This window comes from Protopterus annectens, chromosome 4.part0 (genome assembly GCF_019279795.1).
Source record: "Protopterus annectens isolate FY-2018-M chromosome 4.part0, PAN1.0, whole genome shotgun sequence".
In the NCBI taxonomy this organism is placed as follows: Eukaryota; Metazoa; Chordata; order Ceratodontiformes; family Protopteridae; genus Protopterus; species Protopterus annectens.
The window spans coordinates 1,463,108,113-1,463,135,125 of record NC_056733.1 but is presented as its reverse complement, the minus strand read 5'-3'; the positions used below and the strand labels follow the sequence as shown (position 1 = coordinate 1,463,135,125).

The 27,013-nt window shown below is 45.2% G+C and overlaps 1 protein-coding gene across 1 annotated transcript in view; it reads left to right on the top strand.

Annotated features, from left to right (window-relative positions):
- The window catches only part of RAB24 (RAB24, member RAS oncogene family), a 1,334,059-nt gene that overhangs the window by 1,208,878 nt on the left and 98,168 nt on the right, over positions 1–27,013 (top strand). The window lies entirely within an intron of this gene.

Sequence of the window (27,013 nt, the reverse complement as noted above, 5' to 3'; positions counted from 1 at the left end):
TGTCTGCCTGACATTCCAGCCAGAGAGTTTCTTTGGACCCTGGGATGCATGGCCTTGTCTATTCTAATGCTTCCTCTTGCCATACTGCGTATTCAAAAGCTTCAGTAGCTTCAGTGATACCTCAAGTCAGTTTGGTTTCAGCATTGCCACTCTCCTTCATTGTCTCAAGTAGGAATTCAAGTAGTAGATTCAGCAACTTACCCTGAACCCAGGCCTGCTCTTTCAGCCTTCAGTTCCTTCTGAAGAACTGTTCACTGATGCCTCAGACATGGAGTGGGGGCTTTCTGTGGTCACCTGAAAGTTCAAGGACATTTCCCCCTCAGAAGTTGGACCATATCAACATTAAAGAGATAAGAGTTCTGATTCTGGCCCTTCATGCTTTTCACCCCATGCTGTCTCCATGCCCTCTGAAGATTTACAACACCACAGTGATGTGGTATGTCAACAGGCAGGGGGGCACAAAGTCTTACCTTCTCTGCAGGTTAGTTCTTCAGGCTTGGGATCTGGTTATCAGTTAACTCTTAAGGCAGTGTATGTTTCTTAAAAGCACAGTCTAGTGGCAGACTCTGAGCAAGTCCAAAGCACAAGTTTACGAATAGATGCTTCACCAAGACATTTTCTGGGCGTAGTCCATTAATGGAGTATTCCTCAGGTAGATCTTTTTGCCTCCCTTCTCAACAAGAAGCTCCCTCCTTTCTGTTAGAGTGCTGTGACCTCTGGCATGGAAGATGAATGCCCTTTCTTTTCCTTGTAAGGGATGGTTCTCTATGCCTTCCTCTTTCCCCTACTTCCAAGAGTCTTACAGAAGATTCAGCTGGACTCCACAAAAATCTTGCTGTTGCCTCCCCTTTGGCCTAGACAGCACTGGTTCCCCCCTCTTAATGTATCTGGCCAGGAGCAGTCACCACAAGTTACCACCCTGGTTGGACCCCCTCACACAGGATGAGGGATCACTCATTTGTCCTCATTATGGTTGATAGAGTTTTGATCCAGTTAGGCACCTTTTTTCTGAGGATGTGGTAGGGTTTTACAGGTGGCAAGAAAAACTCCAACCTGAAAGTCTTGTGTCCAAATGGGAAAGATTTTCTGTCTGGTGCCATGCATGTAACCAGTACACTTTTTTAGTGAGAATCCCTGTGGTCCTCTCTTACTTGTGTGAGTTGCTCCCATCTGGGTTGGCCTATTCTTCTGTAAAGACCCATTTGTCAGCTATTTCGACCTGTCTGGAATTGAATCCTCCTTTAGCTTCTTACTTTGAGGTTAAAGAATTTCTTAAAGGTGTCCTATATCTTAGGCCCCCAAGGAAGCCTATTCCTCCTCCTTGGAACTTGAATTTTGTTCTTTAAAAATTGACTTAGGCTCCTTTTGAGCCTGCAGTTACAACTGCTCTGCAAAACTATGCCCGGATGACTGTCTTATTGCTTGCTCTTACGTCTGTTCAGAGGGTTTCTGAGCTCCAGGCCCTTATGGTTATTCTTCCTTTTTTTGTTTTTTCTCAGGATCAGAGTGTCTCTTCATACCAATCCTTTTATGCCCAAGGCTGTTAATGAGTTATCCTTGAATTGGGCAGTGTAACTGCCTTTTTTTTTTTTTTTTTTACTTCACCTCAGTCTGCTAGTGAGAAGGTCTTGCATACTTTGGATTTGCAGACAGCTCAGATATTATTTGGGTAAAACTAAGGCCATTTGTGTCTGACCAGCTTTTTGTTTCCTTTCATCCCAGGGCATTGGGTTTGGCTGTTTCTAAGCAAACCATTTCCTCTTGGATTTCTTAGGCCATTTTCTTTTGTTATTCTTTTCTTGGTAAGTGTCTACTTACATTAAGTCTCATTTCACTAGGGCTGTGGCCTCTTCTGGTGCTTTCTTCAATGGTTTGGATGCCATTTCCATCCTGGAAGCTGCTACTTGGTCTTCAGTGTATACCTTTACTAAGCATTATAAATTGTATATGGTTCTAGGGCCAGAGCAGGTTTTGCAAGGGCCATCCTGCACGGGTTTGTTGAAGGTTGTTCCCAGCCTTCCCACTCCCTTTCATGAGCCTTTGAACACTCCCTAAGGTGAAGAATATTGCAACAGGGCTGTAGAAGGACATAATACTGTTGTGTAAATTCTTACCATAACAGTAGATGTCCTCCTCTTCACTGTTGCAGTATTTTGTCCTTCCCTCCATCCCCCTTTTTCTTTTAGGCTTGGATTTGGTTACCCTCCTGGCTGAGGGTCCCCCCTTTCTCCATCTGCATTTTTTTACTTCTGGATGTGCATAGCCTCCTTTGTCCTGTGGAAACTGTTCTTTACTGGGGCAATTCATTTCAGGGTAACTGTGTCCGTACATCACCTTTATGCACTGTGTGCTGTACGAGGAGCATACATGTGACACACCGCATACAAGATCTAAAGGCTTTGATATATTGGCTGGGTGTTGGTCTATCCCTGGTAGGAGATCCTAAGGTGAAGAATACTGTAACAGTGAAAACAAAGACATCTACTGTTGTGGTAAGATTTTACACAACTTAATTTTTCTCAAATGTTGAATACATTTAGAGATGTATTCAGCTGGGATCTATCTCCAGCTGTCCCCAAGATTAACAGGGTTTATATTATCTTGGAAAGTGAAGCCCCAGACATTCAGACTTTTCCTCAGTTAATCTCAGCATTAGAGGTTGTCTTCAAGAAATCTTGAGATTCCCCTCTCTTTATTGAGCCTCTGCCTATGAAAGCTTATGAAGATGTTTTAAGAAATTTAAGGTGCTCAACCTTGCCTGGCCTCTAAGCCTCTTTGTCTGCAGATCCTGCTTTGGTGCTCCCAATGACTTTTGCTATTAAGATGATCATGTTTTCTAACACAGTCTCTCAAGAAAATAGTGAAGTGGCTAGAATCTGTGGAAAAGAAGCTGTGCAGTCCAGCATGGTAGCTTTTAAAAATCTTAACTGTGATGGTTTATGTGGAAGTCTGTGTTGAGATGCATGTATGGTTTAGAAGGTTTGCTGCATTGTTGCTTGCAGAAGAAACTGTCTGTTAAAGATATTATCTCCAGTTTTTCTCAAGTGTCAAAGCATGCCTTAAAAAGTGCTTTGAAAGGGGCTGATACTATTTCTAGAAATACAACATTTCCAGTAGTGATTAGGAGCTATGTTTGGTTGCATGCCCAGAAGTTTTCATACAAGTTAAAATGTGAGATTTTTGAGTGCTCCTCTTAAGTCTGATTGTTTTGTACAACAGGTAATCAGATTCTTAAATGCTGGGTTGACAGAGGTAAATTGATGCATGGAGTATCGAAAATATTTCATATTCCCAAGTTCTCCTTTTTTAAGCCAGATAAATTTCAGCAGCCTAACAAACAGAAGTCACAGCCAAACAAGACCCAGTGTGATAAAAGGAAACATCAGGACAACAACTCCACCAAGGTGAACAAGAAAGATTCCTTTCCTACAAAGGATACTCACCCCTCCCAACTTATGACTATGCAGAGACGAGGCACCCATCTTTATCAAGTCCTCTGTCTGGTGCCTTATCACTGAGGTTAGCTCTCAACAAGTCGACCGTGTTTCCCAGCAAGTGGATGCTAAACATTGTTGGCAGGGGTTACAAATGGCAGTGGAAACACCACCCAAGTCTGTTCAACAGGGGTTCCCCCACATCCACCAGATCAGACTTTACTATTCTTTCCTTTTCTCCAGCAAATGCTGGACACTGAACATAGTAATGGTCCCGCCTTTGGAAAGGAGAGATTTCTATTCCAGAATTTTCTTGCTTCCCCAAAAAAGAGCAGTCGTGGATGCTAGTGTTTGATCTCTCTTTTCTGAATATGTTTGCCAAGGTCCCCAGGTTCAAGATGCTCACCCTGCAGAGAGTGTTTCTGCTGTTGCCAGACAACTGCTTCATGGTGACCCTGGACTTTAAAGATACCCATCATCATATCCCCATTGCTCATCACTTCAATAAGTATTTGAGATTTGTTGTGTCTGGTTTGCACTGTCAGTTTTCTGTATTACCCTTTACATACATACATACATACATACATACATACATATATGCATGCATACAAATATTTCAAGCACGGGCATTAAAAGCCCTTCTAGCTTGCCAATGTACCATAACACGTGTTCCCATAATAAGTGTCCAGGCTGTTCTTAAAATATTTGGTAGTCTGTTCCATGCATCAGCTACTTTGTCAGAGGACCAATTAGTACACTTCTCATTCTTATAGAGTCCTCTACATAGGTTGTCTGATGATTCTGTAGTATTTTTTGATAACCCCAAACATTCCCAAAGGTAGTTGGCTCTAAATGCCCTATATGCTTGAATAAGATCTTCTCTTAGATATCTGTGACACTGTACAAGTTCAGATATTTTAGTCTTTCATAATAACTCAACTTTTCAAATCCATGGATGCCCTTGGTATATTTCCGCTGTACTCTTTCCAGTTTATTCATGCTTGTTTTCTTATCGGGTTTCCATATTGTTATTCCATATTCAAGTTTCGGTGTAATGTAACTAACAAACAATGATTTCATCATTTTTAATTTCCTAGACTTTATAAATGTATTTATACAACCTATAGTTCTATAACTATCATTAACCAATTGGTTGATATGATTAGAAAAACTCATAGCTGAATCTACCCATATACCGAGGTCCTTAAATGAGTCTACAGTTCCAATCAATGTGTGGTGCATTAAATATTCACCTTTCAATTTATGTCTCCCAAATCTCATATGCTTAGTTTTTGATGTATTTCTGTGTATATTATTCTCCTGTGCCCAAATAGTCAATTTAGTCACATTATTTTTCAGACATGCCTCATCTGTAACACATGTAATCAGTTTACCCAATTTAAGGTCATCTGCATATAGACAGTAGAACACATCAGATGAAGTTAGGTTTGAAAGATGCAATATAAACAAGTAAGGGCCTAGGACAGAGCCCTGTGGGACACCCTGACTGTAACCAAGGATTTCACCTGTCCAGTTGCTGTATGGTACTTGCTATGTCCTATTTGTAAGCCATGAAGCTATCCATCTCATCAAGAGTACATCAATACCTAGTTGTACTAATTTATTGATCAGTATTTTGTGTATGACCCTGTCAAATTCTGAAGTTAAATCTATATAAATTACATCACAGCACATTCTTTCATTCATGGCTGCCATTCTGTTATAGAACATCATGTTACAGGTGGTAATAGATCTGTTTTCAACATATGCATGCTGATGTATGGTTTCAAGTCCCAACCTATCCAGTTCTGACAGTAACGTATCCAATATTACATTCTCCATTATTTTTCCACAACATGAAAGTAGACTTAAGGGTCTGTATGACTCTGGGTTTGTCCTACTCCCCTTTCCCTTGAAGACAGGTTTAATAAGCACATGTCTCCAATCTTGAGGAATCTCTCCATATTTATATGACCCTACTGAATAATAGATATAATGGTACCATAAGTTCTTGCTTTACTGGAAAGGCTCACCCAGATTCTGCTCCAGTTTGCTGTGAATGGAAAGGTTAGTTTGCTTTTTATTTGTTGTGTTTTATATTACTTTATTTCCTTTTTTATTTTGTATACTGTGATTTGTTTTCTTTACACTGTGTTTTACTTGTATTCTGCTTTTAACTGCATATTAAAACTTGAAAAGAGACCACAGCTCTGTCTCTTGTGAGTCAGACAGAAATTTTTCTCACCCTCCCACTCGTGTTCTTAAAGACCACTGTCTTTCTAGATGTCCTTCAAGGATGCATCTGCAGTCCTTACAAATGGGTTGTCCTGTCGTCAGGCAGCCCTTCGGTCGGCCGGATTCCAAAGTCTGGGTCTGGCCTCGGCTGGTGTCGCACTTCACCCGACATCATAGCTGCAGTTCTTCGGGTATAAAGGCATCAGCCGACGCCATTTTCCCCAGTCTTTCTTGCCGCGTGGCGCCCGAAGCAGAAGCTGTTCGCAAGTGCCGGGCGGTCAGATCCAGAGATTACTACTACCGAATACTACTTGAAGACTTCTAAAAGCTAAGTACCCGTTGGGGACTCTTTCTTGCCTCAGCCGATGTCAGAAAAAGTGAATAACTGTTTAACCTGTGGGAAACAAATACCTCATAAAGATTTCCACTCTTACTGCTTACCTTGTTTAGGCCCAGACCACGGCGTAGCAGCTTGTTTAGCCTGTGCTTCTTTCAACCGACGAGCGGCTTAGGCGTCGGTCGGAGTTTGCTGAACAGTTTTTCGGCTCAGATTTTGTGTACATAATGCCGTCGGATCCTCCGACTACTCAAATTGTTAAAACGCCAAAGAAAGGACCGACACTCGCGGTCCGCGGTTTCGGCCGAAACCACGGTTAAGCAAACGCGAGTGTCTCGGTTTCGGCGAAACCGAGCAAAGCAGTTCAATCTTCAGCCGAATCCATGACTACTACCGAGGCCCCCTCTACCCTAGTTGAATCGGCCTCTGAAGTTTTACCTACTACTGTGGTTTCACAAGACTTATCGGACACCATCCCTTTGGATGTTTCTACCCCAGAATGTGGTGCTGCTAGGCCTCCTGCAGCCATGTCTATAAAGGCCTTCGCCAGGGCTAAAGCAGCCAAAACTTCTAAGTCTGTGCCTGTTAAGCCCCCCTCTCACAAGCCCAGTTCCAGTTCCCAAATGCTTACTCTGGCAGAGGATCTCATCTCTTTAATAAGGGGATCCCAATCTCACCCAGACAGGGCCTCTCAACCTCCAGAAAAGAGACCTAGAGCAGAGCCCCCTGAGCCAGTGTCCTCAGATGACTCTTCTGATGATACAGACAATACAGACCATCCAGAGGCTCCTTTTTCTACTTATGAAGATTCCGATGCTGAAGAATCGATTCCTTCTGCTTCTCCACCAAAGGAATTTTCTTTTGGGGAAACTTTACATGCCATGAGAGAGCAATTCCAATGGCAGGGGCAAGATTTCTCAGATTCAAGGAAAAGGCTTAGGACCTTTTTACACTTACCGCAACATAGGCCTTTAGCTATACCTCCAGTTCTTCCTGTTGTGGATGATGCATTTAATGATGCTTGCACTGCTCCTGATACTTTACCTCCAGCCCCTGCTAAGCCCGATAGGTTCTACAGGGTCCCGGACACTCATCACCATTTATACAAGGCTCCTTTCACAGATCCTGAGACTATCTCCCAGGGGCCTAAGGCAGTAGCAGCGACCTCAGCTAAAAACCCTCTCCCTTCTGAAAGGGAATCCAGGTCCTTAGAGAGATGGGGTAAAAAAGTATACACCTCTGCTACTCTCTCAGCTAGAACATTGAACTGTCAGTTTCATATGATCCAATACCAAGAGTTTATGCTTGATCAGTTAACTAAGAAACTGTCCTCGGATGATTCTTTAGATAAGAAATATGTTCTAGAAATGGTGAATAACATTCAGCAGGTTAGTAACCATTCCTTAAAATGTGGCTATGATGCACTGGAGGCTTCATTTAGATCAGCCATGACTGGCACAGTTATAAGAAGGCATGCATGGTTGAAAGAACAGGTCTTGCCGGATCATGTTAAAGCAAAGCTATTAGATGCTCCTATGGATAAGGTCAGTTTATTTGGTTCTCCTGCCCAACAGGTACTGAAGAAAATGGAAGAGAAGGCAAAATCTGTACAAACAGTAAAAGATTTCTTACAGGTTCAGCATCCAAGGTTTAGCAGGAACTGGCCTTCCAAAAATTGGTCCTTTCCAGACTCCTCTAAAACTCAGAGAGGCAGGAATAGGCGTTCAAGAGGCAGAAATCAATCCAGAGGAGGTGCCTACAGGGGATGCCAGTGGCAAGGTAACAACCAACGAGGCACAGACACAACCACTACCACTGCAACAGGACAATCACAGTGACTTGGCTTTGACACCGCCTACCAGGGAACAAATAGCAGCACCCTTAGGCGGAAAGTTAGCATTATTTTCAAAAACTGGCACTATATCACAAGAGACAAGTGGATTTTGCAAACTATAGACCAAGGCTACAGGTTTCATTTCCACACTTTACCCGGAAAAGAGGAATGCCAAACCTACCACCAAATCAAAAGACAGAAGCTCTAAAACAAATAGCTCAATTAGCAAGGATGAGAGCTGTGGAAAGGGTACCACCTATGGAACAAGGCAAGGGATTTTACTCCAGACTCTTCCTGGTACCAAGAAAAGAAAAAAATTGGAGGCCTATTCTCGACCTGTCTGCTTTAAACACATTCATCATTGTTCCAAAATTCAAAATGCTGACCCTACAGCAACTTCTTCCCATGCTGGGCAAGGAGTATTGGCTGGTAACTCTAGATCTCAAGGAGGCATACCTGCATGTCCCCATACGACCACATTGCAGAAGATACCTCAGATTTCTTGCAGGATCAGAGCATTATCAATTCTCAGCATTGCCCTTTGGCTTATCTACTGCGCCCAGAGTGTTCACGAAATGCCTGGCATCAGTAATCGCTCACTGCAGGCTTCAGGGAATCCAAATGTATCCATACCTGGACGACTGCCTGATACAAGCGGACAACAAAAACAAGCTAACAGAAGACTTACAAAGAGTCATTTGCTTACTACAGGCCCTGGGATACACAGTCAATATAAAAAAGTCAAGACTGATACCATCCCAAACAATAACCTTCTTAGGTGCAGAATTGGACACAGTAAAACAGATGGCATTCCTAACTGCAGAAAAACAAGAACAACTTCCTCTCTACTTTTTGGCATTAACAAAGCAGAACAAACTAACAGCAAGGAAAGTACTGCAGGCCTTGGGCTTCATGGCATCCTGCATAATCCTGGTCCCCATGCCAGACTGCATATGAGAAAGCTACAGTGGTACCTAAAGAATTTATGGTCTCAACACAGGCACAGCTTAGAAACCGAAATACCACTAATTCCATGCCTGAAACAAGAGTTCCTATGGTGGGCTCAGGCATGCCAGTCAACCCAGGTTTGCCCTTCCACAGCATTCAACCAAGCCAAACCATCACAACGGATGCCTCAGACCTCGGCTGGGGGGCCCACATGCTGGACAAGTGCATACAAGGCTTATGGACTCCAGAGCAGCTGCACCTGCACATAAATCAAAAGAAATGCTGGCAGTACAACTAGCAATCCAGAATTTCAGACCATTCCTCCAAGAAGGCCAGTTGATGATAAGGACAGACAACACCACAGTCATGTGGTACATCAACAAACAGGGAGGCACTCATTCATACCCTCTATGCCGAATGGCCCTGGACCTATGGAATATGGCTCTGAGTTACAACATTCAGTTACAAGCAATTTTGTACCGGAAAAGAAAACATCCTAGCAGACATATTAAGCAGAACTACCTCGGATGCTCACGAATGGATGCTACACCGGACATCTTCAAGGCCATCACAAAGAAATGGGGACTGCCACAAATAGACCTATTCGCATCCCCACTCAATCACCAGCTCAAGAAATTCTGCACAAGGACATACCACCCACTTGCTTGGAAGGTGGACTCTCTATCTTTCAGTTGGAAAGGCCTGACAGCATATGCATTCCCACCTCTTCCTTTGATGCACAAGGTGCTATTGAAAATCAAAGAGGAACGTCCAAGGATAATTCTGATAGCTCCAGATTGGCCAAGACAACATTGGTACCCATTACTAAGGAGCATGTCTCGGGGAGAATGTGGACACTACCCCTGATTCCCTTGATGTTAACTCAGAGCAACTACAACATCCTGCATCCAAACCTGAAAACTCTGCAACTGACTGCCTGGAACATTACATAAGAGCAACTAACCCAGATTTATCCCAAAGGGTTAAAGACATTATCCTTGAGGCCCGCAGACCCTCAACAAGAAGGAACTATGCAGGAAAATAGAAAAGGTTTCTCATTTGGAGTACCAACAGGGGCAAAGATGTGTCAAAGGTAGACATTGCCAACATCCTGGAGTATTTGGCAGAGCTTTTCCATACAGGCCTGTCCTATTCCTCCATCAAAATACATGCATCAGCTATTTCTGCAGAATACAGCTTGATCCACCTGTCTTTTCATCCTCTACTCAGGCAGTTTCTGAGAGGAATTAAGAATGTAAAACCTCCTAGGAAACCACCATTACCAGCATGGGACTTGAACTTTGTACTAGAAAAATTGACACTTCCCCTTTGAACCAGCAGCAACAGCAGATCTTCAACACCTATCCTGGAAAACTGCTTTCCTGCTGGCAATTACCTCAGCAAGAAGGGTTTGAACTACAGGCTTTAATAGCAGTACAACCCTTCCTAATCTTCCATCAAGATAGAGTGTCCATGAGAACTAATCCTACATTTATGCCTAAGGTGGTATCCAGAGTGTCTTTAAACCAGGCAATCCACCTACCTACCTTCTTTCCCAATCCACAGAACAGGGGGGAAAGACTGCTGCATACCTTGGATGTACATAGACAGTTACGCTACTACCTGGACAGAACCAAGGGCAATAGAAAATCTGACCAGCTTCTGGTAGCATATGCAACAGGAAGGGAAGGAAAAGCAATTTCCAAACAGACAATCTCCAAGTGGATAGGAAATTGCATTAGATTCTGTTACTCCTACCATGGAAAGCAAATTCCACAGAACATAAGGCCTCATTCTACAAGGGCTACAGCCACTACCACAGCTTTCTTACGAGGAGTGGCTACCAAGGACATTATAGAGGCTGCTACTTGGACCTCCGTGCATACATTTGCCAAGCATTATAACTTACCTTTATACTCTAGATCCCGAGCAGGGTTTGCCACTGCTGTTTTGCAAGGGATCCTAACTACACCATAATTTCTTCTTCCTCCTCCCCTAGTTTGGCTATGGTATTCTACCCATTTGTAAGGACTGCAGATGCATCCTTGAAGGACATAGTACAGTTTTGTACCTACCATAAATGTAGATGTCCGAACAGGATAGCATCTGCAGTCAGGATTACCCCTCCTTCCCTCTGTGGTATTCCTAGGGTATTTGCCCACCTAATAGCTAGCTGGGGGGGGATCTCTTATGGTGTATTTGTTTGTATATATGTACATACATGATTAATGTTAAGTTGTCAATCTCGCCTTCATTCTTGCTTGATGGGGTTTGCTAAGCTCGAGAGTCACTTTTACCAGCTCGAGGCATCCCCATATCCCATGATGCAAGGCGGTAAGTACCCAGATCTCGTTTGCATGAGGTCCTCCTTTTACCAGCTCCTGGTAAGTGATTCACTTTATTAATATTAAAGCCCCTTTTTGTTAAAAAAAACACTTTATTATTAGTTATAAGTTAATTATTTAGATTTCCTGACAGAAAATCCCTGTCTCTTTTAATATTTTTTAGTCAATCTTTACCCATCCCATCCCTCCTGTTAGGGTGTGTGTGTGTTTATTTTTAGGAATACCTTTTGGTATTTTCTTTAATTTAAATTTTTTGACTGGTGTGTGTGTGTGTTTTAAGCACCATGTCAAAGGAGAGGGTCTCAGGTTTTAAGAAGTGTGACTCGTGCTGTCAGAAGATGTCTCTTGACAGACGGTCACACTTCTTTCCTGTATTGCCTGGGGCCTCTTCACCTGCAGGACTCCTGTGCTATTTGTCATTCCTTCAGCCAGAGAGTCCTGCAGGAAAAAGCTGATACTTAGGGGCCTTCTTAAGCGGAGGGCTCTCCGGCTAAGTCGGCTCCGTCAAAATCAACTAAATCTTCCAAGGCCCAGGCTTCTGTGTCTAAGCCTGCGCTGGGCCTTCGGCACCGATGGCTATCGGTGCCGAATCTGCATCGAATCGGTTCCGACACCCATGGCATCGGTGTCGGCTCCGATCGGCTCCGACACCGTTACTTTTCGGCTGGAGCCGATACATCGAGCTTCCTGTCCGACAGGATCTATAGTATCGGTTCGATGGCTCATTCCAGGAAGAGGTCGAGGTCTCCTTCCTTGGAGCCGATACTTCGGCTCGGCTTCACCTCTTCTTTGAACGGAGCCGCCAGCCGATCTTCAAGGTCATCCAGACTGTCAAATCATGACCTAGAGAGGGTGGTCAGTAGATTACTTAAGTCACAGGTACTGGCCCAAATGTTACATAGTCCGTCTCAACAGGCGACTGTTGGTCCACACCCGTTACAGTTCCTCCTTCAACTCTACCCCAGAGCTTGGAGTTGGAGTCTTCGGGAATGGTTACTGCTACGGCTGGAGGACAGATACCCCCTTCTGTTCCTTCAGCCTCTACTCTTATCTCCTCTTCGAGACCTTCCTTAGAGGGATTCGGTGGTCGGGCTTCCATGGTCTCCTCCGAGGGGGTGAGTGGCATCGGACCCTTGTCCTGGTGAGCTCGGCTCCGACATCTGCCTCGAGACTTCCCTTCGGTGGTCCCTGGGTTCCTAGTTCTTCGAACGAGTTCTCTCGGACCTGCCTGGGAGGGGAGCATTGAGGTGATGAAGAGTGTGCTGGCCACTGGTATCCGTCAGCAGTCTGTTCCCGTAGCTCCTCCCTCTATAGTACCTGTTGACATCTTTGCCACTTCTCTTGCTACAGGACCCAGAGATCCTCCGCCTCAGCTTTACCCATTGGGAATTTCCCCTCTTCCAGGATTCTCCTGATGTTTGGAGATCCTCCTAGGAAGAGGACTTGTAAGAGGAAGCATGTAGACTGTCTGTCACTTCTGATACTGACTTTGATGAGTCAGAGGGATCCCCTAGATCCCCCTCTGAGGATGTCTCCTTCTCAGACATCCTAGAACTCCTGAAACAGGGGAAACTGGCCCACCAACAATCCCTCTGAGGATGAGTCAGTATACCTAGAGGCGTTTGGATCTCGGCCCTCCACCTCCTGGGTGTCTCCCTTATGCAGGTTATTGGGCAGCTCCTGACTCTGTAGAGCCAGTCCCTAGGAGGCCTTCAAAATTTATCACTGCCCGTGACAAGCAATTCCTCACTAAGGGTGTCCCCGCTGCTGGTGGTGGCTGCGGCCACCAAAAGGAACTTGCAGATCCTTCCGTACCGTCCATCCTCCTAATAAGGACTCTAGGACCATGGATAGGGATGTTTTCCTCAGCGACCTTTGCTATCTGAATTACCTATGTCACTTCACCAGACTCCAGAGGGATATCCTTAAGGAGCTGGGTGAAGTAGTTCAGGATCCTACAGCTGCAGGGGCTCAAGAAAAATTGCTTCGCAGCTAGGAACCCTCAATTGATTGCAAACTCCTCCATGCGGCTAATATCTTATGCTGCTGATGGAGAGGTACAGGTGTGGCTCTTAGGCGCCAAGCCTGGATGCGGCTATGTGATTTTATGGATCCCTTTAAGGCGTCCTTCACAAATTCTCCCTTTGATGGGTCAGCTTTGTTTGGCCCTCAGGAGAAGGAAACCTTGACCAGGTGCGAACAGGAGGGCAAGACGCTTTCTGCTGTAGGAGTCCGTTTTCCACCCCTTCTAGACCTTATCCCAAAGGACAGAAGGTGGGAAGATGTGGTTCCGTAAATCCCAAGGAGTCACGTGGTCAGTTTACCCTAGAGGCAGAGGGGTAACAACAACAGACGCTCTAGAGGCAGAGGGGTCCGAAAACCAGGGAAACAGAGAGCCTCTCTCTGACAAGCCCTTTCAGCATCCCTGAGATGTTGCCCGGCTGTCCCTCCTTGGAGGCAGTGGGAAGATTATCACTGTACCCAGAAGCCTGGCATTCCCTCACTCAAGACAGATGGGTACAGTCGATCATATCCAAGGGTTACATAATTCCTTTCGAGGAAAGTCCCTTCCCTCAAGTTCCCTTCCAGATGTACCACCGGTCTAAGGGAAATTGCAGAGTTAGAAGTCTCAAAACTACTGCAAAAGAGCCATTCAGCCAGTTACAACAGACCATTCAGAGCCGGAATCTACTCAAGGTTCGCTTTGGTCCCCAAAAGACGGAGACTGGAGACCAATATTGGATCTCAGCAGACTCAACAAGTCTGTCAAGAAGACAAGATTCGAATGGTCACTCTTCAGTCAATTCTGCCCTTCTTACAGAAGGACAACTGGATGTGCTCAATAGATCTTCAGGATTGACATCAAGATTCACAGGCGCTCCAGGAGATTTCTCCGCGCTGGGGTCCAGTCATTTCCAGTTCAGAGCCCTGCCCTTTGGTCTCACTACAGCCCCCAGAGTGTTCACCAAATGCATGGCAGTGGTTACGGCTCACCTGAGGCGTCAAGGATTCCAGGTGTTTCCATGACTGGCTCCTGTCAGCCACCACCAGGCATCAGCTTATACAAGCCAGGGATTACACAATAAACCTTTGTTCTCATTTGGGCATCTCAAAGTCATCCTTATTGCCCTGCCAGTCTATTACCTTCATAACTTAAACACTGTTCGATGTCAGCTACCCTTACAGATCAAAGAGTTTCAGACATTCAGAGTCATGTCAGGATCATTCTGGCCAACAAGAAAGTACAGGCCAGAATGGTTCTAAAGGTATTAGGTCCCATGGCTGCGGCCATTACTCTTCTTCCTGGCTCGATTCTACATGCCTTCTTCAGTGGATGCTGTTCACACAATGGTCATACCAACAACTTCCAATCGTCACCAGATTCTGGTGACACAGACATAAGAGCATCTTGCCTGGTGGATCACATCTCCTCAGGTTCACCAAGGCAGGTACTTTGTACCCCATCCCTGATAGCCACTGTCACCACGGATGCCTCCCTGATCGGGTGGGGGTCATTATCAGGGCAGGATGGTTCATGGGACGTGGCAGCCGTTCGAGTACCATCTGCACATAAATGTCCTGGAGATGAGAGCAGTGCTTTTAACGTTGCAAGCCCTCAGCGACTTTCATCCCGTAGGGACAATTGCAGTCCACACAGACAACATGTCTGTAGTTTGGTATATCAACAAACAGGGCGGAACCAAGTCCTACCCCTTGTGTCGGCAGCTCAGACTATGGCAATGGGCGATCTCCTCTCATCGGTTTCTGGTAGCAATCCCTGGGAAAACCAACATTGTAGCGGACAGATTGAGCAGAGCTATTCTCATGCCTCACGAGTGGTCTCTCAAGCAATCTATAGCGGAAGAGATTTTTCTGGAATGGGGTCGTCCATGTTTTTGCTACTCCCCAAAACAGCAAATGTCCAGACTTCTTCTGCCTCTTCCCTCTATCAGGCCATCCCCAGAGACGCTCTGACCCAGGATTGGCCCCAGGGACTTCTTTATGCCTTCCTCCATTTCCTCTGATCCCTCAGGTTATCCAGAAAGCTACCGTTTGAGAGCCAAATTGATTCTCATTGCCCTTACTGGCCTCGACAAGTTTGGTTCCCGTTCCTCCATCATCACCTTTTGGTGCAGCCGTGGCATCTGGACCCAGTGCCAGATCTTCTGATTCACCAATCGGGTCAGCTGCACCGGTCAATCCCTTCTCTCAACCTCACAGCATGGTTGCTCCACTTCCTTCCTTAGCCAGGCTTCCTTTGATCTCTAACCCAGTTAGAGACATCATAGTAGCTTCACTAAAATCCTCTACCAGGAGGATTTATACAAGCAAATGGAAACGTTTCTCTTATTGGGCTAAGGCCAAGAATATTGATCCTTTTTCTGCCCCTGTTCAGGCAGTCCTGGACTTCTTAGCAGAGATTTTTCATGCAGGCTCCTCTTCTTCCACAGTCAGAGTTCAATTGGCTGCTATCTCCAACTTTCATGTATCATAATATTATGTCCCTTAGGCTCTGCAGGGCCTTCTTGAAAGGAATTTTCCTACTAAAGCCTCCAATCAGGAATCCTCCTCCTCAGTGGGATCTAAATTTAGTGCTGACATCCTTAATTCTTCCCCTTGAGCCAGCTGTTTCTTGTTCCCTGAAACATCTTTCTTGGAAAACTTTATTCCTAGTGGCTATTACATCTGCCAGGAGGGTGTCTGAACTTCATGCTCTGTCGGTTCGACCCTATTTGGTTTTCACAAAGACAGAGTATCCTTGAGAACTAACCCAACCTTTTTGCCTAATCAAGAACAATTTGAATCAATCCATTGATCTCCTGTATTTTTCCTAACTATTCAGATAGAGCTGAACAAAAGCTACATTATCTTGATGTCCACAACTTAGATATTATTTGGACAGAACAAAAAATTTAGAAAATCTGATCAACTTTTTGTTTCCTATGATAATAAAAGGCCTTCCTGTTTCTAAAGTGACCTTGTCCAGATAGCTTTCTTGGTCATCTCTGAAATTTATACTCAGGGAAAACAGCTGTGCGCAAAACCTAAAGCACATTCAACTAGGAGCTTAGCTACTTCTACAGCTTTTCAAGCTAGACTTCCTTTGGACACTATTTGTGCAGCGGCCACTTGGGCCACTCCTCACACTTTTGTTTCCCATTACAAATTGGACTTGGCCTCCAGGGACAGAGCCAGTTTTGGCTCTACAGTCCTCAAGAGTTTGTTCCATTGAGCCACCCAGGATAGAGGTGCTGATTGACAACTTAACATTAAGTTATGTACCTACCATAACGTTCCATGTTAGTTGTCTTCTCCCTGGCCTGGACAGACCTTGTTATAAGAAACTGTTATGCTGAAGACCATTCAGACCTGGTCCTTATTCCATCTGTAAGTTTCTTTCTTCCTTTTGGAAGTATGTTATGCTTGGTGCTATTGCCCTTTGTCATCAAACGAGATCTGGGTACTTACCGCCTTGCATCATGGGATATGGGGCTGCCTCGAGCTGGTAAAAGTGACTCTCGAGCTTGATCAGCTCCGAACCCCATCAAGCAAGAAAGAAGGCGAGAGAAGACAACTAACATGGAACGTTATGGTAGGTACATAACTTCTTATTTTTTGTGTTTGCCTTCTACTATTTGGAAACATTGGCATTTATCCAAAAATTTAGCTATCCAAGAGGGCAACTGGCATCTGGGGCAAGAAACACTGAGGAAAATGGTGTCGGTTGATGCCTTTATACCCGAAGAACTGCAGCTATGACGTCGGGTGAAGTGCGACACCAGCCGAGGCCAGACCCAGACTTTGGAATCCGGCCGACCGAAGGGCTGCCTGATGACAGGACAACCCATTTGTAAGGACTGCAGATGCTATCCTGTTCGGACATCTACATTTATGGTAGGTACAAAACTGTACTTTTCCTGCCCCTTATGTTAATTTGATCATATATCTCATTTCCTCTCTGCTTTTACTGACTGGTGTGAGTAAGCACAAAATTATCATTTTGTGTAATCACTCTCCTTCAACTATTTAAATTTATTGGCCATCCTACTGTATTCCATAATACCAGAAGATGAAAGTGAATATGATAGTTTCAATCTATCTTGCTGTTTTAAAAATAGTGACTCTTCACAAAAACTTAACTTTTAAATAGGTAAAACTTAAATTTCCTATTTTCACATCTAACTCCTCTAGTGCACACTGCAGTGTTTAGGATAAACCATTTTTTTCATCTTACCTTTGAGCATCTGTTGCAAGACCACCAGTTATTGTAGAGCCCACATTCTGCCTCTCAGTAGTCATCTTGGGATTAGTGCTTCTGTTTTCTCCTGGTGTGAGAGAAGGGGAGTGCAAGTTACATTATTTCCTGGAGACTGCTGATCACCAGAAAGCTTAATAACTGTTTTATAGGTGACACCTTAGAATCTGTTGCTTATATTGTAATCCTGGTGAGAGTAGGAGCATAGTGCATTGATTCCTGACTCTTTCTGGTTGGAGAGTGAGTGTCTGTGCTTAACATACCTGATTGGTCTGGTTGATATTCGAGGCATCTACCAGAAAAAGGCTACAAGTCTGTAGACCCTTGCATCATCTAGTACAAGACTGTGGATTAGCAAACAGGCCATGCCCTGCTTCCCTTCTTGTGATTAGTGCTAAAACTAGCTAGTTTTTTAGTTTCAGCACTCAAAACTGTTTCCTTGTGCTCATCGCTTGCTCAGAACTCATAAGCACTAAATAAACTACAAATTACTACAGCACTTGACTTTCCTCACTTGTCAAGAGGAAAACAGTTCTTAGTACTTAAATTAATAAGCACCTATCCAGGCATGTCCCATGGGTCAGCTGCCGGTGTTTTCTCCTGTCCACCTGATGAATCTGGGCATCTTGGGGCAATGTAACAATTGCCTCATGTACATTGACGACCCTCTCCTCCTACCACCCACCACTACAACCTGTGAGAGATGCACTTATATAGCCAAACTGGAAGCCAAGCTCTCTCCAGCCAAGACTGGACTAGACAGTCAAAAGGAGAAGGTTAACACCTGCACCACACCAGACTCAACACATAGCCCTTCAAAACCCACACACAGAAACACAAAACACGTACCCACATTCATGGAGGCTATCAATAAAAATCTGCCCAAGCAACAGAGACCTCCCAAGCTGAAATGCAGACAACCACCACCCCCCAACACTACCCAAATGACACATAGCCCAGAAAATCAGTGTGCCACTCAACCTCAGCCCATAAGGCAAAACAACATACCCAACACACTAGTCATAGGTGACTCTCTAGTCAGGCACATTGATGTCTCACTCACCAGGCTAAACAAGGAGAAAGTTACTGTCAGCTGCCTGTCAGGTGCCAGGATCTGCCACATAACACATGCACTCAGGTCACTCCACAGCAAGTACAAATACAACTCTGTCATTGTTCATGTTGGTGTGAATGACCTGAGACGTACCTCCCTGGACTACATGAAAAGAGACATGGAGGAGCTCTTGGATCTTGTAGCCCAGGCAGGTATGACCCTAGCCCTGAGTAGCATCCTGCCATCGCCCAGAATGATACCACAGTACAAGAGACAAAATGATTGACTTCAATTGGCTAAGCTTCTGCTGTCATTCTAAGGGGATCGAGTTTCTGTCTGCCTGGGACGATATGGTCAACAGACCACAATGCTTTGCCAGAGATGGCCTGCACCTGTCACCCCTGGGATTCCGGGTACTGGCTAAGGCTCTTGCCACCCCATATAGTGCCTTTTTTAGGCATGGTTCAAATGCTAAATTCACCACCGTAACAGGTACAAGCAAGCAAGCTCTGATGGTAATGCTACTCTGTGCTAGAAGTCTAAACCTCAAAATGCATTCACTCGAGGCACGCCTTAAAATGGAGAACATCGACATCTGTGCAGTGACAGAGACCTGTTTCAAGGCTCCAGAGAGGACCCCTGCATTACCAGGCTATAATTCATACCACACCTTTCCGCCACCTAACCTGGACCGAAACACTAAAGGCGGAGGCGTGTCTATATTCATTAAGGATATCCACACCTCCAGGCTAGTTGCTCAACATAATGCATCCGAAATTATCCAAGTGCAACTAACACTGGGCAAGACTGAAATCCAGGTTGTAGCTTGTTACAGATCCCCCACCATGCCCCAGGATTCCCACTCTTCATTTCTTAAGATACTGGAAAATATTAATGTTCAACCCAATCCCTTAATTATGGGCGATTTCAACTACCTCACCATCAACTGGGAAAACTACTCATGTATCAACTCATTCACTTTTTCTGGAATTCATAAATTTCAATGCCTTGAATCAGCTTTTCCACACCCCCACCAGGGGCAGCAATATCCTGGACTTGATCATTACCAATATGGGTAACCGGTGTTCCACGCCAGAGGTCAACTTCTCGCTGATCAGATCCAACCACAAGCTAATCACCCTAGACGTCCATATCCCAACCCACCCCCCATTAAGGAAACCACCGTGAAAAACTACTCCAAAGCCAACTTCATGCTTCTTAAGACAGAAGTGGCAAACTTCATGACACCCATGCAGACGGAAAATAGAGGTGCCACTGCTGAATCTTACACAAATGCACTGTATAAGCACATACACGAGTGCGTGGATCATGCCATCCCAAACAGAACCAAGACACTGTCCGAATAAAGGAAGCCAATCTGGTGGTCCCCTGCCATAAACAAACTCTACAACAGAAGGAAGAAGCTGTTGCAAAAAAGAGTAAAATCCCAAGATTGAAGGAACTCCCTGGTCAGCCTCAGCAAGAAGGTGAGAGCCCTCATAAAATCCTCCAAAGCCAGTTATGAAAATAAAATAACCACGGATTCCAAAGACAACCACAAAGCATTCTACAGCTATGTCAAGAATCTTAATGGCAACACTCAGATCTGCTCTGAGCTACAGCACAATGGCACTAAATATAAAGAACCAACCAATATTGCCAACATCCTGGCAGATAGGTTCAATGCTAACTTTATCCCCCTCTCACCCTCCAAAGGGCCCATCTTAACACTGGAAGAATGCAAAGGCCCTGTAATCACGAATGAACAAGTAAAGGCCGCACTCTCCAAAGCCAAGAACACAGCATCCATGGGACCAGACAACATCCCAGGCTGCATACTGCATGAACTACAGAATGAACTGGCACCCCACCTAAGTACCATGTTCAATCATAGCCTCACCTCAGGCTATGTGCCTACTGAATGGCGCACAGCGATGGTTATCCCACTCCACAAAGGGGGTGCCACCACGGACCCCTGAAACTACCGCTCCATTAGCTTGATGAGCCTGGTCTGCAAGGTCATGGAACTTATCATCTTGGAGCTTATAAACAAAGACATAGGTAACCTCCAAACCCTGGACCCCACTCAGTTTGGGTTTTAAAAGGTAGATCATGTCTACTAAACCTGATTGACTTCTTTGAAGCAGTCACTAGAGCTGTAGACGAAGGCAAGGTAGTGCACACAGCCTATCTTGACCTTGCCAAGGCTTTTGATACCATTCCCCCACTCTGGAATTATAGATAAACTCACTAAACCGGGCATAAATCCGTATGTCACAAGATGGGTAGCCAACTGGCTCACTGACAGAACCCACACAGTAAAAGTAGCCGACTCGAAGTCCGACTTCAAACCAGTGCCGAGTGGAGTACCACAGGGTTTGGTCCTGGGTCCTCTCCTATTCGGCATCTACTTCTCTGAAGTGCAGGCCAACACAGAAGGTCTTTGGCTAACAAAGTTCGGAGATGACTGCAAACTGAGAGCCGTAATAGAATCGCTTAATGATGTAGACATTCTACAAAAGGGCCTCACAGAGACAAATGCTTGGTGTCAATGTCATTACCTTAAACTCACTGCCAATAAGTGCATTGTCATCCCCTTTGGGATAAACTCGGTACCCATGAACTACCACATAGGTGGTAGCTCACTAAACACTGAAAGTGTGATGAGACCTCGGGACACAGGTGGAAATTAGTCTCTCCTTTGATAGCCACATCACCACATTTGTCAGGAAATCCTTCTATATGGCACACCTCATCACAAAAGGGTTCTCCTCTAGAAAAAGGAGGTCATTGTTCCTCTGTACTCGTTCCTCATCAGACCCATTATAGAATACATTGCCCCCTTTGGTATGTATCTCACAAGACACCTACAGCAATTGGAAAGGCCACAGAGCTACGTCACTAAGAGGATTACCAGCCTCAAACAGATGCCATACGCAGACCGTCTCAAAAAACTCCAGCTCTACTTTGTCACATATCGCCTACTCAGAGGTGATCTCTACCTAACATACAAAGCTATGTCAAACCCAGAGCTGTTGGACATGCTGCACCTAAAGAAATCCCAGTCTCTCCGAACCACATGCTCCAGGGACCTAAACCTTGGAGGGATAAATTCCTGTCCCAGAGACTCCCCATACTCTGGAACAAACTACCCATTCATGTCAAGCAAAGCTCCTCATTGGCCCTCTTTAAGAAAAATCTTGACGACTGGATGGGAAATAGCAAATTCACCCTGGGGATCACTTCTGTAGCACTGCTTGACAGGGGCACAGGAAAATAATTTTCTTGGATGGCGAAAGCCAGGGAACCTTTTTGGCTAGGCTTATGTAGGCCCCAGGCCCGATAGCCTAGTACCTACCTATGAACCTAAGTGTTCTCAGATCATTGTTACTAATTCCGTTTCCTCCCTTTGGGCTATCCACTGCACCACAAGTGTTCACCAGATGCCTTCCTCCAGAAGTGGCCCACTGTCTGACTGTGAGCATTCATATCTTTTCATATTTGGACAGCTTGCTGGTCTGTGCAGAGTCTGCATCCAGGTGTTTGGCATCACTAGAGGAGGTCTCAACCTTAGTCTCCCTTCTAGGGTTCCAGTTGAACCTCTGAACGTTGTGCCTGACTCCCTTTCAAAGACTTTGTTTTCTAGGGTGCTTGATAGACTGTAACAAAAGAATGGCTTTTCTGTCCGAAAACAAGGTTCTGTCATACCAGGAAGTGTTTCTGAATTCTCCAAGACAAATTCCACCTTGGTAAGAGAAATTACTAAAAATTCTTGGAATGGTGCCATCCATGATCCTCATGATACCAGTGGTCTATCTTCGTATGAGAAAATTTCATTAGTATGTCTGCAGTTGTTGGACCAAACATCCCTATTCCTTGGAATCCCAGCTGCCGGTACTGCTCTTCATCAGACGAGTTATAGTGGTGAAGAAATTAGTTGAGTATCAAACTAGGACTTCCTTTCTCCTCTCTGGTGTCGGTACAATCTGTCAAGACAGATTTGTCTGACTTCACCTGGGGAGCTCATTCAATGGAAATGCAAGTGCTTCCTTCGTGGGGGCCCACAGATGCATGTAAGCACGTCAGTATCAAGGAGATGTTAGCAGTGAGTCACTCCTTGAAAGTCCATCACTTTTGCACTTTTGGTCCTCTGCTAGTGATTACAGACAACACCACAGCAATATGGTACCTCAACAAACAAGGGGGTACAAGTTCTTACCCTGTGTACCAGTTGGCAACAATAGCCTGGGAGGCATGCATATTCTTTGTTGTTTCACTGTTGCAGTCATCTGCTTGCAGTAGCCCTCAGTTGGCCTGATTATCAAAGTCTTGGGTCCTGCATCAGTTGCAGTCTCATCTTCCATGACATCAGGTAGTCAGGGGTATAAAGCATGCAGCCGACGCCATTTCATCAGTCTTTCTTGCCGTGCAGTGCCCAAAGCAGAATCAGTTCGCAAGTGCCAGTCAGCTGACTCTTGAAATTTTCGTTTTCGAGTTTCAGAACCGAAGTCTTCAACTGAAGCTAAGTACCCCGTTGGGGAAACTTTTTCTTGCTCTAAAACCAATGTCAGTAAAAGTCAATAATTGTATTTCTTGTAGAAAGCAAATACCTCAAAGATTTTCATTTGTACTGTATTCCTTGCCTAGGCCCTGACCACGATGTACCTCACTGTCAGTTTTGTGCCTTATTTAAACCATGTACTATTCGTCTTCGGTACATTTTCGCTTCTAAATATTTTGGTACTCTGTTCAGTTATCCAGATATGTCTTTGGTAAGCCACCCGACTACCGACATTCCGAAATAACGCAAAGATAAATTCAGGGGCAGGCTGCCTAGTTCCAAAGCTGACGACGACGCTTCTGTTAAGCTAGTCGCCAGTTCGCCGGTACTCAGGCACTTTCGCAGCCCCTGATACCCACTACTTCAGATCCGCAGGCCTCTACTGAGACCCATTTGGAGTCCGGTATGCCGTGAGATGCTTCAACTGTGGAACCTGCGGATGTCTGTACCTTGGATGGGTCTGGAGCCGCTGTGCAGGCACCTGCTTCTGAGGGTATATTCAGGCCTACTGACTTGCATATTAAACCAACGCCATCTTCTTCTTCTAGGCCTAAAACTCGAACCATGCCTAGGAAACAGATGCCCAGACTGTGTGGTCAGGCCTCTGTGCCTAAAAAAACAAATGATAAGAATGGCTGAAGACCTTATTACTGTAATCAGGGGGAAGCCAACCTTCCCTCTCTAAGAGACCTAGTACTGAATTTGCTTATGATACTTCTGACCAGGATTCTGAAATTTCTGTCTCCTCTGATGACCAGGATTTACCCTTATCTACCTATGAGGATTCTGATGCAAAGGACTCTATTCCCTCTGCTTCTCCCCCAGAGGATTTTTCTTTTGGTGAAACCTTGCATACTGTTAGGGAACATTTTCACTGGGAAAGCCAGGATTACTCTGATTCTAAAAAGAGGCTTAGAGATTTCTTACTCCTGCCACAACAAAGGCCTTTAGCTGTCCCTCCTGTGCCGGACATTGTTGACGATGCCTTTTCGGAATCTAGCTTGGCCCCTGACTCTCTACCTCCTGCTGCAAGAAAACCTGATACATATTACAGGGTTCCTGATTCTCACAAGTTCCTTTTCAAAAATCCTACTGCGGATCCTTAGACCATTTCACAGGGACCCAAGGGCATTAAGGCTACTGCTGCCAAAAATCCTACCCCCTCTGATAGAGATTTCAGGGCCCTGGATAGATGGGATAAGAAGGTCTACACCTCTTCAACCTTGGCCATCAGGGCCTTAAATTGCCAGTTTCATATGTTAAAGTATCAGCAGCATATTGTTGGATTGCTTAAACAGAAAATTATGTTGATTCCTGATTGTGCTGAAAATAAGGATTTACAGGATTTAATGTATTGTGCTGAACAGGTTGGAAAGCATACTTTGCAATGTGGTTTTGATTCACTAGAGGCATCTTGCAGGGCTGCTGTCACCGGGTCTGTACTTAGAATGCATGCTTGGCTTAAGGAGTAAACTTTGCCAGATCATGTTAAAACTAAATTGCTGGATGATCCCTTAAATCAGGACCACCTGTTTTGTGACAAAGCAGAAGAAGTTCTTAAAAAGACGGGGGAAAAAGCTAAATCTATGTAAACTGTTAAAGATTTCTTACAAGTGCAGCCCCCTAGATTTAGTAGGCATTGGCCCTCAAAAAATTGGTCCTTTCCTGCCTCTTCCAGGCCTTCTCAGTTCAAACCCAGAACCAGCAAAACACCCAGGCTTCAGTCCCAGAGTGCGCACAGGACTAAGCAGTGGGGGGCTCCCACTTCCAAATCAGGGAGTAGTAAGACTCCCCCGATGGTAAGTTGTCTCAATGATTTAACTTTAAAACTTCCAAACACTTCTCAACTGACTGCTCCTTTAGGGGGAAAGATTGCTCTGCAAGCAAAAAACTAGGAACTCAGTACCCAGGACAAATGGGTTTTAAACATAGTTTCCCAAGGATACAGATTTCACTTCCACATGTTACCAACCCCAAACGGTTGGCCAGATCTACCCCCAAATCAGTGGGCAGAGGCTCAAAAGCAAGTACTCTCTCTCTTAAGATTAAAGGCTATTCAGACTTTACCAGAAAGAGGAAAAGGGACAAGGTTTCTAAGACTTTTCCTGGTACCCAGAAAAGACAACTCATTGCATCCTATCCTGGACCTGTCAATCCTAAACACCTTTTTGGTGATTCCAAAATTAAAGATGTTAACTATTCACCAGTTACTTCCCATGATAGGTAAAGATGCCTGGTTGGCAACACTGGATTTAAAGGAAGCCTACCTGCACATCCCAATCTGGGAATATTGCAGAAAATACCTATGCTTCAAAGCAGGCTGCATGCACTATCAGATGTTATGTGGTCCTATCTCACCTACATTCTTTACTCATGGGTTCGGAGCCAAGAATCGGCCCCGACTCGGCCAACTTATTTTCTAGCACAAAGTCTCTAATTGGCTGGGCTAACCCGGTATCCCAAGATGCACCTTGTCCTAGCCCCAGATCTTGTTTGCCGCTCGTAGAGTTAGGACGTGGTCTCGCTTGGCTGTGGCGAAGTACCCTTTCTATACTTTTCATAAGTATTTAGCAATCTGTTTCTAGTAAAAAGCTATTTTAATAGCTAGTTTTCATTGTGAGTGTACGGTGTGAGCGAGTTGTGTTTTTTTTTGTGGTATCCCTCTTTTGGCGGGCTAGGCCTGTTTAAATTAGAGGACCTAGTCCTCTCCGGTGTGTTTTTTCTGTAAAATTGTGTTTTTGTTGGTCGGTAGTTAGATTCCTTGCTGCACCAAGAAACGTTTAAATTAGAGTTTCTTTGGTTGTTCTTGGTTTGGTTTTCCCGCCTTCCTCTCGTGTCTGTCGTTGTTGGTTGAGTAGGTGCTGTGTACTATTATGTCTAAAAAGCAGAAAGAGCATAAACCCTCTGGGTTTAAGAAATGCTCTAAATGTGGCTACAAGATGTCAGTCACAGATAGGCATTCTATCTGTGTTTATTGTCTTGGTGCTATTCACCTGCAGGAGTCCTGCAGTTTTTGCCACACTTTTAGCCCGAGGATACTGCAGGAAAGAAAAAATAAGTTGATTTTGAAGGGCCTGGTTAAACCTTCTTTTGAGGAGTCCATAGACTCTTCTTCTAGTACTAAGTCTAAGACTTCCAAGGCCAAGAAAAGATCTCCGGCTCCATCTGTCTCTTCGGAGCCCCCGAAGAAAGTTTTGAAAGTGGATACTGCCTCCTCGGCTCCATTGTCCTTATAATATTATTGGAACCTATTCGGAGCCGGTCACCCAGTGTTAGGCCTGAGTCTCTGGGTAGGAGATCCCGAGCTCCCTCCATTTCCTCCAAATCCTCTAGGCTGTCTGATTTGGATGTGGATAGGGTGGTCCAGAGGCTCTTGCATTCGCTGGTGTTAGCAAAATTGTTTTCGGCTCTGTCCCAGTTGGCTCCGGAGCCAGTCCCTATTCTTGTACCGATGATTCCTCCTCCGAGCACCCCTGTGTCGTCGGAGACTGAGTGCTCCGCGTCGAGTGATGTTCTCATGTCGGCTCCGATACTCCTTGCGAGTTTATCGGAGCCGATGGCTCCAACCATGTCTGTTCTGTCCTCTGGTTTCGGTACTCGGTTTTCCTCAGTCGGACCCGAGGGGAATACCTCGAGGCTCTTGTCTGTTCCGAGTCTCCCTCTCGGTGCTTCGGCTCGGGGAACCCCGACTCCGGTTGTGGTCTCGGAGATGGGTCGGTCCTCGGATATGGGGGGGACCTGCCTTTGAGGCCATGAGGAGCGCACTGGCCAGATCGTCAGTTACATCACCCGGATCGGTCACTCCTTCCCCCTACACCCCGGCTAGAGCCTCTGACACACCCCTGTCCATGGATGGCGGAGCCCGAAGGTCTGAGGATACCCCCATGAGCGGTCCCCAACTTTCTGAGGGCCCCTCAGGGTCAGTGCTTGTGGAGCCCCCTAGAAAGAAGTTGTGCAAGAGGAAGCACATAGACTCCCGGGACGAGTCCCTCACTTCCGATACTGACCT